A 12,298-nucleotide genomic window follows, 5' to 3' on the forward strand; every position below is an offset into this window, starting at 1 on the left:
ATTTGGGAACTCTAGGCCAATGAGAATCCCTGCTATTTTATTTGCAACTTTTTGTTGGTTTTCTTTTGTTTATTTGTTTGTTTTGAGACAGGGTTTCTTTGTGTAACTTTGGCTGTCATGTCATAGAACTAGCTCTGTAAACCAGGATGGCCTCCAACTCTCAGAGATCCACTTGCTTCTGCCTCCTGAGTGCTGGGATTAAAGATGTGCGCCACAGTCAACCAGTAACTTTTTTTTATCTAATAAACTTAAAAATGTGGCCAACACTCGAGGAATGACACTGCAGTTGACCTCTGGCCTAGCCACACACATATGCATATACTGGTCACATATATGCAATTGCACATACATACGAATACCTGTCTCTACCTCCGCAGTGCTGAGATTACAAGGGCTATGCCAAAATCCTAGTTTCCCTTCTGTTGCTGTGTTAAAATGCTAGCAAAAACTAACCTGGAGAGGATATTTCATTTTATATTTACACATCCCAGTTCACCATTGAGGGAAGTCAGGATAGGAATTCAAGAAGGAACCAGGAAGCAGAAATTGAAGCAAAACCACAGAGGAGAGCTGCTTATCAGCTTCTTCTCCATGGTTCACTCAGCTGCTTTCTCATTAAACCTGGGAATATCTATCTACCCAGAAGTGGCACCGCCCAGAGTGGGTTGGACCCTCCCACATCACTACTAATCAAGAATATGCCATGTAGTTTTGCCTAAAGGCCAATCTGATGTAGGCATTTACTCTATTGAGATTCCCTCTTCTCAGATGACTCTAGCTTGTGTCAAGTCGGCAAAAACTAGCACAGTCACCTGTAAAGAGAAGCTTTTTCTTTGCTAGCCGCTTTGGTTTATCCCCCGCCAGCCGCCTGGGCTCTGCCGCATTGTAGTCCCCAAATAAACACACAGGAGGCTATATTAATTATGAAGCTGTTGGCCTTGCTTGTTTCTTACTGGCTAGCTCTGACTTAAGTAATTACCCCATAATTGTTAATCTAAGTATTTCTCTTACCGGAGAATAGTTCCGGGCTCCTACCCCATGGCGTTACATCTCGAACTCTCCTGTGTTTCTCCTTCCCAGATTCCTCCTGGACTCCTAGTCCCTCCCATCTAGATTCCCTATAGGCCAGACAGTGCTTTATTGACATAAGTCTTCCCCAACATCTCCTCTTTTCTGTTTAAACAAAAAGAAAGGTCTTAACTTTAACATAGTCAAATTGTATATAACAGAACAGTTATCAAGTAAGAACATAGTTACAATATTTTAGCAAGATTTAAAGAAAATATCATCTATCTCATTCTTGTGAGTCCAAAGTCCTATATGTAGCTTATCTCTTATCATAACTAAGGAAAACTATAATTATAGCTATCTGCTTCAACTCTATCAAAGACCACAGAAGGATAATATATAAACACTAGGATTGACAGAGACATCTTACTGCCTGGACAGTCACCCGAAGTTCCTCTGTAATGTTGGGGCATCCATCTTCAGCCCATAGGCCACAATGTGTCCAGAAGATTTCTCAGCCAAGCAGGAAATTTCAAACTGTCCATCTGCATTGGCAGTCTGTCAGTCATTTCTCTGTCCTGTAGAAAGTCTTGTAGACTCTTTCATGAAGCAGGAACCCTGAAAGACTGAGTTCAGCAGTCACTTTTCTGTGGGTCCTGTATGTCCAGATTATATAACAACAGTCAAGCAGTACAGGCAAGAGCAGTTTCTTGCCCAAATGGATAATCTTGCCATGTTGAAAGCAAACTCCATGACAAGTTTCTTCGATGCCCATCTTCCTCTCATATGTAATTGGTGCTGCCAGGAGCAGACATTTCTCATTGTCAAGAAAAACCCTAAACCATTCTAAATGCCATTTTCTGAAGGTCTTTGAGAGGTTTGAAGACTGTTTATCTATCTCAAATATATTTCTGTATATCTAGAAAACCTAACTTACCTAACTATAAATTCTGACTATTATAAGTAACTATCTATAATCTGTATTTAATTATGCATTACATTTTAAAAGATCAGTATAAGCACAATACTTAATCAAGAGGAGAAATATACATATCACAAAATTGACCTTGAATTTTTATCAATAAATGAAAAACAATACCCATACCATAATTCCCCTTTTTACCATTAAAAGGAGATTGGTTGTGATCATTAATCAATTATAAACAATCCCATTTAAATGAAAACAAAGATTTATAAACAAGATGGGAATTGGGACGTCGCTCATTCCAAACTGCTTCGTGCTGGAAGGGGGCGCTGTTCATACCATGGGGATCATGACAAAACTCAGAAACCTGAGTATTTTCGGGGTCTGTAAAGCTGCATCATCTTAGCTGTCTCAATAGTTGGAACACCTGGTCCACTGCTTCCGGGGGTCTTGGTTCGTCAAACCACAGAAGCCTGGAAGGAATCTTCAGCTTTTCATTTTCTGTAGAAACATAAGTAAAATCTCCTTTCCCAAGTAACATATTTTTATACTTAAAATTTGAAGTCAAGGCATTTTCAAAGATAAAGGTGGATTAATTCAGCAGCATTTATAATCAAGTGTACTTTAGTAGCTGTTCCTTCCTGAGCAATCAAAAAACTGAAAAACACAATAGCGTACAGTATCCAGACTCTCTGTGTATTTTCCATCTTTACGTGGCTTATTTATTTATCTATTATTACTTTATTTTACTTTTATTTATTTTTCTCTGAGACAGGGTTTCTCTTTGGAAATCTGCCTGCCTCTGCCTCTGGAGTAAATCCTACCGGCGTGCGCCACCACAATGCCGGCTTTTTTATTTATTTACCACTTTGTCGTTTCAGTTTCTTTCTCAATCTCACGTATATTTTTAAACACACTGTAAACCTTTAGAGGTTTTGTTCATCCATGTCTGACTTTACTGTAAATCTTTATGTTTTTCTGGCCACGTGTCTTATCTGTAAAACCGCGGCTGATTTAAACTGTCGTTTCAAGGTGGCGGGCGTAAGCATGACTCCAGCTTACCGCCTCAGTCCATGTTGACATCCAGCAAAAGCTGCCACTTCCAGCTGTACGTACATACCTTTTAATCGTTAGCAGAGTCTCTTAAAACAACCTTGCTGTTTTTTTTTTTTTTTTTTTTAATGCCGAGTCAGGAAGACTCTGATAAGCCAGCCATGTGAATCTCGGCTTGTCGATAGCAAAACAGAGCACACCTGAGAAAAATGCTGCTACCAAAATCTGTGCTTAATTCCTTTAAAGCTTTTGTTATTTTGCGTGGAAATTCAATCCCGCTCCTGACAACCATTCTGTTAAGGGAAGCTTTATCTTTTAGAAAAGCAATCAAGATAGTGACATATCCATCTACACCCAAAGTTTACTTGTACACGTTTATGATATAGACTTTCTCTAGTAACCATTGATTGGCAGATAGCCATGTCCTCACATTGGGGATAAAAACATTGTAGTTGACATTGGCAGCAGGGAAGAAGGATCCAACCAAGTTAAAAGACTTCTGTTTTTATTTGGTCTCCTCAGGCATTGCATGCATGTGGGGGAGATAAAATAAAAGCAAAAGAAAAATACTTATTAAAATACATTTGGGATTATAGTATCAAACATTACACATTGGCCAGAAATGACTGACTAACATTGATTACTGTCTGAAATCAATAAAAAATAATTAAAAAGATATCAAATAACATTGATCTGTACAGACAACTATACCTTATAACAAAATAATATATAAAATGCTTTAAAATAAATTGTATCAAGCCAGGTATGGTGATGAACGATTTGATCCCAGTGCTAAGGATGCAGAGGCAGTCCGATCTCTAAGTTCAAGGAACAGAGGTCTAAACGTTTCAGAACAGCCAGGGCTACACAGAGAAACCATGTCTCCAGAAAGAGAGAGAGACAGAGAGAGAATGAAAGAAAGGTTGGATATCATTTAATAATTTTCAATGACATTAGTGTTTTCTCTCCACAATATTATGTGATACCCACACATCTTTAAACAGTCTGAACCATATTTAGTCAACTCAGTGTTGACTAAGTAAAACACTTAGATTTTTAAAAGTACTTTTTATCCGTTGTTCTGGTCTATATGGTGGCTGGAATATAAACGCAGATGTCATACTTCAAACGCCACTCTCTGTCCCTCACTCCTTTGCTCACTATTTAGCATTCAGTGGCTTCACCTGTTCTTAGAATCAAAGCCCGTTTTGTTTCTATGCCTTTCTAGGCTTTGTGCAACTGAGTCTCAACTCCCTTCTTCCATCTAATGTAAGGCTTTTCTCCAGGCAAAGCACATTTCCCATCAACACGGATTCCACTCAGTTCTAAAAGCCAAGCCCCTCCCTATTGCAGGTTCTGTGCGCAATCTTTTTGCTTTACTCAATTCTCCAGGGCCTTTCTCCCTTTACTGGTTTCATCAGATGGGCATACCCTTGGCCACTCTGGTTTCAAAAACCATCCTGTTATTTTCTACCCAGAATTCTTCCTGTAACCTTCGTGCTTCTTCTCCATGTGTGAAGTATGTTTTACGTCAGGCTTCCCCCACTAGACTGCAAGTCCCTGAAAGCAGATCTTTTCTGGTTCTCTGACTATTGTGTCCCCTCTGCTGGGTTCTCCAACAATGCTGTCTGAATAAATGAGTACAAGAGAAGAAGTGGAGGTATAAAATAAAACCATAATCGTGGTTAGTAAAAAGGTGAAGCCTGCTTTGCATAGGTTAACTTGAACCTAGAGGGATTTGTTTCTTTAAGGTTTTATTTCTTCTTTCATTTGTCCTTGGAATAACAGCTAACATTATTCAATACTTTTAGGCATACACTATAGCATTTCTGAGTAACCCTGTAGAGGTAATCAACCTTTATTATCCTCATTTTTCAAAGGCAACCTGCCAATAGCCATTAACGGGGGAGCCGTAGTCTGGTTTAAGTAGGCCATATCCAATTAATCAATGTAATGGACACCCCTTCAGTCAACAATAGGTGTTTTATCAAGGCGCTTTTCAGAGAACCCCTCTGAATTTCCCCCTTTTCCCTGACCTTCTGTCTCGGGACTGAAAGCTACTGGTGGTTGCTAACTGCTCTGGGGGGGGGGGGTTCCTGCAGAATCCGACTGACTCTGGTGGGCGGTTCTCAGCTCAGACCGCTGCACCAAGCTCCAGCAGGCTAAGACTGCAGGCAGTGCAGGGGAGAAAGGAAGAAACTGGTCGTTGGCCGCAGCTGGATCCTTGTGCTTGGGATGGTGAAAGAGGAAGGTACAGTACGCCTTGTTCACACTCGCTAGGGACTCGGGATCTCCCTACCAGAAGGGGAACCACGACGCGTTTCCCCAACTACACCCCGCGTCACGAGCCTGCCCGGGCCCGCCCCGCTCCGCCCCCGAACCCGCCCACTTGCGGGGTCCTCCCTAGTCCTCTCCCCACGACCCATCCCCTTAGCCGGCCCTCTCCTGCCCCCCCGGGTCATATTCGGCCTGTGATTGGTCTTTGAGGCCGCAGCCCCCGCCTCCTTGCCTTTTCCGTCACTCTCAAGATGGCGCCGGCCGCGGCGGGTTTGGCGGCTGGCGCTGAGGAAGGAGGCGGAGGCAGTGGCGACCGCGCGGGGAGGGGGAGTCCCGTCTGACTGAGACGGCAGGGCGGAGCGCCGGGCCGGGGGATGAGCTAAGCGGGCTGCAAGCGCCGCGGCATTCAGCCCCCTCGTGTCCCGTCCGCCGCGCGTGAAGGAATCGGACCCCGCGCTTCGGGCTCTTCCCGGCGCTCGCGCGGGGGCCGGCGGGGAGGTGAGTGGCGGGGGAGGCGTCGTGGGCATCGGTGGCGTGGGCAGCTGTCAGGGCCCTGAGTCGGTGACTGGCAAGGGGGACGCCGAGTAGGGCGATGGGACTCGGAGGGCCGCTAGGCGCGGGCAGCTGCTTGGCGGGGGCTCGGGCCGTCCGGGAGGATGGAGAGACGGTGATGAGAGCGTTCGCGCGCCTCCGTGTGGGAACGCGCGCGGGGCTCTGGGGGTCTCCCGGCAGATTGGTCATTCGGTGCTGGCCTGGGGCTGTTGTTGTTCGGGGTGATGGGGCGGGGGCGGACCAGGGGGAGGTCCTGAAGCTGGGGTTTTTGACAAGCCCGTTACGTAAGGTGCCTTCCCGGAATCCCACCTGCTCCAGGTTTCAAACCCGCGGAGGGGGCTGCTTTCCCGCGGTTGCTCTGCAGCTCAGCCCTATGCCGGGGCCCAGCTGGGCTCAGGTTTCCACGTGAGCCCGGCCAGCATCCAAGTTGGACAGTTTTTTTTTTTTTCTTCCTTTACTGGGTGTGTGTGCAATTCTTGGTCATCACCACTCCTTTTGAAGTTTATCTCTTTCTAGGGTGTAGGGGGGAGAAAAGAGACGGTCAAAAAAAGCTTGTGACCTAAAATTGGATCGCAGCGCTATCTCTTCATTATGTTGCTTTTAAATGACAGGACGTACTGGGAAATTTGGCTGTTGTTATTCCAGTGTGCTTTTCTTTCAGACGAATGGTTGGCCTCAGAGCCATAGAGAGGGTTTGTATTTGTCTTACAGGACAGTTATTTCTTGTTTGCAAAGCGGGACAGGCATCCATCAACAGGCTTGTATTTATTTGAGGAGAAAGCGGGTGTCAGCCAACCAGAGACACGGGAGGGCAGAAATTGTGTCACTCTGTGAATATATTATTCTTTAAAATGTATTAGACGTGAATGGAAAGGATAGCCCAGGCGTAAAAGAAACAGTGTTACACGATTACAAGCTTTTGTTTAGTGTATATACACAGCCTCATTCTATTTTCTGCCTACCCCGTTCTACCTCATCTTTCCTTGGGGGAAGGAGGTGGAGACACCTGTAAACATCGTAGCCCAGGTTACACTAAGCTATTGTAGCGCATTTGAGATTATTATAGAAAGGAGTCTCTGGGGGACCTAAGATTGGTTAATAAGTAAGGATTCTTGGACAAGTTGTTCAGTTTATGTTTGTAGTAGTTCTGGGATACAGCTTCTGAAAAAGTGAATAGAATTTCTGATATATTTGAACCCTAATTGAATTTAAGATTGTATTTGATTTCTTTTATGGGGATTTTGTTTGAGGCAGCTTTTCATTTTCACAACCTCCCTTTGAACTGCAGCTCCCAGCAAGAGTCTAGAATAACATATAGTTACCATCATCATTCTATATGTGTTACATAATTCTCCCCCCCCCCCATGATTAAACACAGACCTACTTCACTGTGGAATGTTGAAAGAATGTGCTTGTGAGGGAAGTTAATTGATCTTGACACCAGCTTAATATTGGTGATAAAAAAGGAACAAATTTTGGCTTGCATTTCAAACTTAAGTGCACAAGTTTACATTTTTGAAGTTTGGTGAAGCGATATAGCTTTTCTGTCTGTGCTGGCTCTCTTACCAGGAACCTGGCGTTGATTTGAGCTCTTCCCTAGGAATTACCACCAGTTTAAGTAATTAGTTATTCTTAAGTTCCTGGAACTGTTGTTCCGTTTCTGACAACTTGAATACTATTTAGTATAATTGGGAAGTTATATGAAGGAAGGGGCAGAGTACATCATATCAGTTCATTCAGAAAACAGTAAACATGTAACAAAGAAGAAAACAATATTTTCTTTCTGTATGATAAAACTATATTAACCCTAGTTGTTTGTAGATGCTTAAGCCTTCTGCTTATGGGAAGCCAAGTTTTTCATAACCATCACTAAAGATAGTTGATTGTTATGTTACAGATCTTTCATTCTTGTTTACACTGGTGTCTCATAATTGTAAGCAGAAAACATAAGTGACTCCAACAGGAAAATGGATTTGCTATTTCTGTTTTATCCCGTGTTAGAGGCTTATCTTTTCAATATTCACCCTTTCCTGCTGAAGGTAGAAAGCGGAGATACTAAAGAAAAAGTGAATCAAGCATTCTTCCTTTCTTTCTGTTCACTTCATCCCCAATTGGTTTTCTATTCAGTAGAATTAGTGGGGTGGGACAAAGAAAGTCCAGCCATACTTTCTTACTGTATATCATCGATATCACTTTGGACTCTAAAAGCAGTGTAAAGCTTCATATTTTAGACAATATTTTGGCCTGGCACTTGAAAGCCTCCAGCCTCAACCATGTTAGTGCTGAGATTATAGATATGTGTCACCACATTCAGCTAAATTACTGTTCTTATAATCACAAAGTGACATCAAAGAGTTAGAAAATACTGAAAATCTAAAACATTCTTGCATCAACAAGGAAACTGCCTTCTTGTTAGCAGAGTATGGTGTGTATGTATGCTCCCAGTAACAGAAACAACTGGTTATTTGGGTGAATTGTCAGTGCCAACCTTGAGTTCATTTTTATGTCTATGGATTGCATCATCTGTGCACATTAACTTTTGGGTTCTTTTTACTTCTGTCACTAAACTGCTCTATGTTGGCAGTGCCACCTATTGATAATGAACTCAGTTTTTTTTCATTACTTTATTAGTTGTTAGGCAGCAGCTTTGGGATGTTTAAGAGCTACCAATATTTTGCTAGTTACTGAGGATACAAAGGTGAATAAAACATGACTTCTGCCCTCCAACCCTGCCTGAGAATCTTTGTTTGCTTTTGGGGCCATCAGTACATGTGTCCCCAGTGTTTCCTGTCTCACTGCTAATGCTCGATGAGATATTTTTTCCTGGTGTTCATATCTTTTTGTAACTTTCCTCTTTTGGGTTCTAGACACCCATTTTCAGATACATTTTTGGAACATATTTCATGTTGAAGTGTGTTTTTTAAGTAAAACCTGAAATGTGGAGATCAAAAAAAAATTTGTTTTTAAACCTGTGGTAACTTTTGTTTGATCTGTGTCTGTGTCTGTCTGTCTGTCTGTCTCTGTCTCTCTCTCTCTCTGTCTCTGTGTGTGTGTGTGTGTGTGTGTGTTGGGGGACTAGAAGTTGGTATCATATATTTTTCCCTATCTATCTATCTATCTATCTATCTATCTATCTATCTATCTATCTATCTGCGACAAGTTCTCTCGTGACTACTGAGTTCCTGAGATCAGCTTTTCTCTGCCTGCCCAACATTGGGGAGGTAGATCTGTGCCACTTCACTCCATCTTTTATGTGGGTGCTGGAGTTCAAAATTCTGGTCCTTGTGTCTGGGTACTAGGTACCCAATGAACTACCTCTACAACTTACTGGTTTTGGAGACAGTTTGTCCCTTGGACTTTCCAGCTTCTTGCCTCCTCTTCCAGACAGCTGTGATTATAGATATGGCTGTCATGCCCAACTAACTGCAAATGTTGTTTTGTAGATGAGACATTTTTCTTCTTGAAAAGTTTTAAAAATAAAAGCAATTACCAAAATATGTAGTATACACCCACATGCCTACATAAAATGTTGACATTTTTCATTTTTGCTTCAGATACATATTTAATATAAAAGAACTATGTATATCACAGTTATCACACTGAATTCTAAAAGAGCAATATAGAAGCTTTATACTTTATATGAGGTTACAGTCTTTTTTGTTCCCTCCAGTTTCATTCCTTTCCATCTCCTCCCCACTTTCTAACCAGTATAATGCATGTAGCATTGGACAGGGCTTCAGGTAGATCAGGCTGGAAGGAAGACCGTGTTGGCCTTGAACTCCTGGTCTAACTGTCCCTTCCTCCCCAAAGCTGGGGTTATAGTATAGCACCACCACAGGCAGATCTACTGAGTGTTAAGAACAAAATGTAATGACATCTGCATGAAAAATGTCATGATGAAACCTAGTACTTTGAATGTTAGCCTGAATTTTTTTTTTTTTTTTTGGTTTTTTACGAGACAGGGTTTTGGAGGCTGTCGGTCCAGCCTAGCCTCGAACTCACAGAGATCCGTCTGTCTCTGCCTCCCGAGTGCTGGGATTAAAGGCGTGCACCACCACCGCCCGGCATTAGCCTGAAATTTTAATAAGAAAAAGAAAGTATGGATTAACTGTGGTTTGAACCTTTGAAAAAATTTAAATTGTATTTTATGAGAATGAGTGTTTGGCTGGCATATATAACTATGCACTAAGTGCATGCCTGGTACCTGCAGAGGTCAGAAGAGGGTGTTGGCTCCCTTTGTACTGGAGTTATTGATAGTTATGACCTACAAAATGAGTATCGAGAACCGAACTCAGGTCCTCTACAAGGGCAGTAAGCACTCTTAAACTGCTGAGCCCTCTCTCCAGCCCCCTTGATTTGAATCCTGACTTTACAATTTAATGACTTTATAGTTATTTAAACTATATCCTTGGGCTGGAGAGAGGGCTCAGCCATTAAAAAAAGGCTAGACTCACAACCAAAATATAAACTATATCCTTAGTGCCCTTACCCTATCAAATAAGATCAATATAAATGTCCATTTAATAAGGTTTTTATAAAAATTAAATGAGTTTATTTACATAAGCTTGAAAAAAAATTTGGCAGTTTGACTGAATGGCTCCCAAAGGCTCATCTATTTGAAGACTTAATCCACAGTTGGTGGAACTGCTTGGGAAAGATTAGGAGTTGTGGTCTTGTTGGAGGAGGTGTGTCACTGGGGATTGGTTTTGAGGTCTTGAAAGCCCATGCCATTCCCAGTTAGCTTTCTCTCTTTCTGCCGTATGTTTGTGGATCACATGTAACCTCTCAGCTACTTTCTAGCCCCACACCTGCCTGCTGCCATACTTCCTGCCACGATGATTATAGATTCTAACCCTCTGGAACTGTGATATTCCAATTCAATGCCGCCTTTCATAATTTTCCCTTGTCATGGCAATAGAACAGAATTAAGACAAACCATGTCAGCTGGACATAGTGGTACACACCTTTAATCCCAACACTCAGGAGACAGAGACAGGCATATCTCTTTGAGTTCCAGGCCAGTGTGGTCTACACAGTGAGATACGGAATAGCTAGAGCTACATAAAACAAACAAAAACCAACAAAATAAATGCTGAGCCCTAGAATAGAAGTATTTTACTCTTTTTAAAACTATTTATAAGGTTTTGGCAACCAGTGTGTTTTTCTCTTTCTGTATATCCTTTCCAGGTGTTAGGCTTTGCCTTTTGCTAGTCTGCTTGATGATTTGATATTTGTCCTGTGTTTATTTCTCTTCATCTTTTTTCAGTATTCTAATTTTTGGCAATCTCTTCAGTAATTTATATGTGCCTATCCTTTACATTTTTTCTTTACTGAAAAATAGATTTTGGGGGGGGGCAGGCGGTAATGGCACTTGAGTCCCAGCACTTGAGAGGCAGAGGCAGGCAGATCTCTGTGAGTTCAAGGCCAGCCTGGTGTACTGAGTGAATTCCAGGAAAACCAAGGTTACACAGAAAAGCCATGTCTCAAAAAAAAACAAAGTAAACAGAAAAAGATTGTGTGTTTATGTGTCTGTATGAGTATATGCCTGAGTAAGTGAGAGGGTGCAACTGTTTGCAAACTCAGTTCAGAAGAGATTGTGAGGTGACCTTTTCTGACACTCTCTGCTGATTTCTTTGAGGCAGAGTCTCTTCTTGAACCTGACAATTGTGTTTCTTGATTAGGTAAGCCCCGTTGATTCTTGTGTTTCTGTTTCCCTTGGGTCTGGGGTTACAGGCATGCATGGGATGTCTGATTTGTTAAGAGCTTCTACTATCTGAACTCTGGCCCTCTGGCCCTCGTGGTTGTTGCTGAAACATCTCCCCAGCCCCTTCTTTACATATTTTCTACTTGGCCTTTTTCTTACTTATTTGAAAAATATTGTTTTGCTTGTTTTAAAAGATTTTCAGGATATTTACAAATGTTAGAGAGGCATGTTTTTCTTTTTCCCTTTCCTTTTCTTTTTTCCTTCCTCCCTCTCTTCCTTCTTTCCTTTCTTTTTCCTTTTTGTTTTTTGTTTTTGATGTTTCTAACTTCTTGGAACAGTTACTGTGGATTAAGATTGCAGTGCCTTATCTAACTTGACATTTTCTCCTCAAAGTTATCCATGCTGAGCTTATTTACTTTCATAAAGTTTTGTTTTTATTTATTTTGTTGTATTTAAGAGATATCATGGACCACTATTGACTTAATAATTCAAGGAAAAGGCTTTTAGTAATTTTATACAAGTCCTTCTTATCTTTCACTCTCATTTTTATATCCACTTATTCACTAAAATCTATTTATTTACTTATTTATTTATTTTCTTGAGACAGTGTTTCTTCTGTGTAGCATTGGCTGTCCTAGAAATCACTGTGTGGACAAGGCTGGCCTCAAAAGCACAGAGATCTACCTGCCTCTGTCTCTGGAGTGCTGGGATTAAGAGTGTGTGCCACCACCACCCTGCTGAAATGTCCATTTATTTGGGTACATATATCCCAGGCTGTT

At 41.7% G+C, this 12,298-nt stretch overlaps 1 protein-coding gene across 6 annotated transcripts in view; it reads left to right on the forward strand.

The window, feature by feature from the left end:
• The first annotated feature begins 5,637 nt into the window (after positions 1-5,637).
• Dennd4a (DENN domain containing 4A) overlaps positions 5,638-12,298 on the forward strand; it is a 107,158-nt gene continuing 100,497 nt past the window's right edge. For 4 of the 6 annotated variants that reach the window (XM_040739716.1, XM_040739717.1, XM_040739714.1 and 1 more), the window contains exon 1: positions 5,641-5,761. The gene's annotated coding sequence lies outside the window, so the exon portion shown is untranslated. Of the gene's footprint in view, positions 5,762-12,298 lie in introns of all 6 variants that reach the window. The other 2 variants (XM_040739715.1, XM_040739719.1) reach the window with 1 other exon arrangement.

This window comes from Mesocricetus auratus, unplaced genomic scaffold (genome assembly GCF_017639785.1).
Source record: "Mesocricetus auratus isolate SY011 unplaced genomic scaffold, BCM_Maur_2.0 Super-Scaffold_100691, whole genome shotgun sequence".
In the NCBI taxonomy this organism is placed as follows: domain Eukaryota; kingdom Metazoa; phylum Chordata; class Mammalia; order Rodentia; family Cricetidae; genus Mesocricetus; species Mesocricetus auratus.